Source organism: Panthera onca, chromosome C2 (genome assembly GCF_046562875.1).
Source record: "Panthera onca isolate mPanOnc1 chromosome C2, mPanOnc1 haplotype 2, whole genome shotgun sequence".
Lineage (NCBI taxonomy): Eukaryota > Metazoa > Chordata > Mammalia > Carnivora > Felidae > Panthera > Panthera onca.
The window spans coordinates 102305193-102309394 of NC_138347.1; the positions used below are offsets into that span (position 1 = coordinate 102305193).

General features: G+C 33.4%; 1 pseudogene; it reads right to left on the minus strand.

Moving 5' to 3' along the window:
- Positions 1-505: 505 nt before the first annotated feature.
- On the minus strand, positions 506-3674 carry LOC132684254 (large ribosomal subunit protein uL5 pseudogene; annotated as a pseudogene).
- Between the last annotated feature and the right edge of the window lie 528 nt (positions 3675-4202).

Sequence of the window (4202 nt, forward strand, 5' to 3'; positions counted from 1 at the left end):
CTTGTTCTGGGCAGAAACCAGCCTTATTAGTAATAATAGGACTGTCTATGCTTGCCATATTTCAGAGTGAGTCATTAAGAGGAATGTCACACAGAAGAGGATGTACCTAGGATCAATATGGCTATCTCTCAAGCTGGATGTAAAAATTGATGAATTTAGATTTCAACAGATCATTGTTCTTTACAAACAAATTTCCCCTTGCGATAAATCTCCCCAATCTCCTCTTGTTTGTCCCTAAGAGTCTGGACTGGAAGTGACCTCTTATCTAAAATTTTTGTCTGCCAGGAATTGAAAATTTGTCAGGTCTGCAGCAGAGGAAGCCAGCCATATTCAGTTAAGAGGCCTGAGAAATAAGGTACACCAACAACATAGACAATGAATAATTTCTAGACCCTCATAGGTGTGTCAGATTGCTGCCTTCTTTAAAATTTTTACTTATTTATTTATTTTAGCATTTCACTGAAAAGTTTTTGTTGGTCTTGGTCTTCTGGATGGAAATGGAAATTTATTTTTCAGGAAGGAGTATCCCATCATGCTTCATGCTTCACCTGTAACCAGTGCATGGCCTCCTCTTTGCTGATCCTGTTTTTGTATTTGGCCACAATGTAGCCTGCCCTGTGCTTCTTGTCTGCAATGCTGAAACTTGACTTAGAACCACATGGAAATCTAGGCTGTAGATACCAATGCTTGGATCATGTTTGATCCCCAGATTGATGTGTTCCTGAATCCCCAAACCAAGGATTCCAGTACTGGAGAAGTTAACTCATACTCCAGCACTTTTAGACCTTTCTCTAGGAATTCCTCTGCCTTGACCCCATGGAATGTGCAGTGGACAGCAATCTCTTCATTTCTCTTGATGCCAAAGGATCTGATGGTGTGTCTAGCTTTGGAGAACACAAAAGGTCTGGCCTGTCAACTGCCCCAGTATCTTAGCTGCCTGAGTCAGTCTGTCCATTCTCCTTCCACCCTACAGATACTGAGGCAGAGCTTGTAGATGGGAAGTGCCCACATGGAGTTCTCTTTTCTGCCTTGATCTGGTGCAATGATGGGGAACAGGAAGAGCCAGAGTACTGCTTGTTAAGTGTATTCAAACTATGGCTCTAATTCTCATACTTAATATTAAAAATGGCACAATATCACCCAGGATAACTGAGAATTAAATGGGCCCTTGGGAAACTTTCTAGAAAAAAATTTTTTTAACGTTTATTTATTTTTGAGACAGAGAGAGACAGAGCATGAATGGGGGGAGGGGCAGAGAGAGAGGGAGACACAGAATCTGAAGCAGGCTCCAGGCCCTGAGCGGTCGGCACAGAGCCCGACGCAGGGCTCAAACTCACAGACCACGAGATCATGACCGGAGCTGAAGTTGGACGCTCAACCGACTGAGCCACCCAGGCGCCCCGGGAAACTTTCAATATGAGCAAAACATTCATTTGAGAAGTATCTATAAGAAAGGAGAAGGGGTATAAAATTCCATATATCCATGGTTTGACTGCATTTTTACATGAAAGTTCTTACATTCAGATCCCAGGTTGTTTTGATTAAATATTCCTTGGCCAGAAAAATTATAAGTATACAAAGCTTTATATCCCTCTGCATTACCCAGATCACCACTTGAACATAATGACATTTATGTCAGTGGCTAACATTCCATAACCCTCTTTATAACCCATTTTCCTTCCATTTTCTCACACCAGAAATGTTCAGAGCCTAATTGCTTAAAATTAATCTTTTTGGGGGGCACCTGGATGGCTCAGTTGGTTAAGTGTCCAACTCTTCATTTTGGCTCAGGTCATGATCTCCTCTGTCAGCAAGGTGTCTGCTTGAGATTCTCCCTGTCTCTCTCTGTCCCTCCCCCACATTATATATAATAATATGTATTATACATATTATTATATATAATATTATATTATTATATATATTATATATGTAATATATAATATATATGTATAATATATAATATTACATATAATATTATACATATATTATTATATATAATATATATATTATATATAATAACATATATATTTTCCCAGAGATTTACTTTATATAGAGTCATTTTCTAGAAACAGTTTTGATTATTTTGATCTCCTTCATGTAGTTATTTTGTTTTCCATGGTTACCCATATTTTCTTTTATACATACTTAACACTTTTTAGATTCATAAACATTTTACTCTGACTTAATGAATTAAATAAAGTATTAGGAATATGTTTAGAGAGAACTGTAAAAGCCATATAATAGTGTATTCAACTAAATAGGACTTTGTTTTTCCTTATTCTCAAAAAGACTGAAGATAGAGTAGGCACTATAACCAAGATGGCAACGTAGACATCCATAATAGTAATATATATAGAATATTATATATGTACATATATATTATACATAATATGTATGTAATATATATGTATATATTATATTATTATACTATACATATATGTGTATATTATATATATTATATGCATATGCATATATAATATATTATATTATATATGTACTTATATATGTATAATATATATTATATATGTACATATACATGCATATGTGTATTATACATTATATATATTATATATATGTAATAGTTGGTAATTGGTAATATATTACATATATATATATATATATGTTATTGGTCAAAAGATATAAACTTTCAGTTATAATATCAAAAAAAAGTCTGGCAATGTAGTGTACAACATGATGACTATAGTTAACAGTACTGTATTGTATAGTTGAAAGTTTCTAAAGGAAGTAAATTAATTTTAAAAGTTCTTACCACACACACACAACTATATATATTTTAATTGAATTTCTGAGTAGAAGTCTTTGCTTTCCTTTAGACAATGTAAAATAAAAATAATATAGCCCCTTTCTTCATTAAGGAAAATATTTTTTAAAATGTGAATATTATTTTGAAATGAATATGCTTCTATTACAAAGAAGCTATAAAGCAAATCACTTTGGGCTAAAAATATTCAGGCACTATGTTAAAATCCATTCACTTTGATCATAAGGCAAGCTAAGAATACATAAGTTTGTGATACAGAAAATTAACTAAAGAACTTGCCCCTATTGAAATTGGGAGAGAAATTTATATATAAATTCATTTCAATCATGATTGAAAGTTTTCTTATTTTGTTTTCACATGCAATTTAGTGTAAAAGTGTAAGGGCTCTCTTCTTACAGATTTATAAGACAACTACATCTTGAATTCAATTTTAAATCCACTGGCTTAAGGTATTTTCCTGGAGACAAGAAATATGTGTTTGTAAGAAACAAAAAATCCATAAAAATACATACCTATTGTCCATAAATAACAACATCATATTTTTTTCTTGTTTCTTTTTAAATCTTAAAATACATATAAGAAGTTACAGGAAGTTTTGGTTGTTGTAGATATCAATTATGATATCTTATACATCATTTGTTAAGTAGGTATTAAGACGAAATTATCAAAAGTGATTTTTTGAGTTTCTAAACATGGAATATGTTTTATACTTTTACATTAACTTCCATTATGACAATATTTTAAGGTTGCATACCATAATCATGAAAAATATTTTTCCATATTACCATTCAAAAAATGTATAGTCAGAACTCTTGTGCACTAGGTATCTCAAAAAAGAGAATAAAGCACACTGCTTACTCTCAAGAAGCTCACAGTCTAGCAGGGACGCCATTCTAATAAACAGAATACTGCATTCAGTATGAGAGGTGAAATGATCGTTGGATGCCTAGGGTGATATGATAGACAATAGACAATATGGGTGGGGCAATAAATTAATTCAACAGTCATTCAGCAAATATTTCTTAACCTTTCACTATGTGCCAGACATTATTTTAATTGCTGGGGACATGGTGGTGGACAAAACTACATTAAATGGTTTACATTTCATCATGGGAGACAGATAATAGGCAAAAAAACACAGGTGAGCATTACGTCATACAGTGGTAAGGGCTTCATGCCTCACGGGACTTCTGAATTTGAACTTGCCAATCATCCGAGTATAGGGAAGACTTGCTTAAGGTAACTTGACTGGGATCAGAAATCATGTCAGGTGTTATTCTCACTATCACAATGTGGAGAGAACAGAAGGTAAAAAGTCAATGAAAATAATTGTTCTAGCAGTGTTCTGTTTCCGGGTTTGTACACACATATGGAAAGCATGATCAAGAATGACTACAAAAGAATTCAAAGTGTGTTTGAA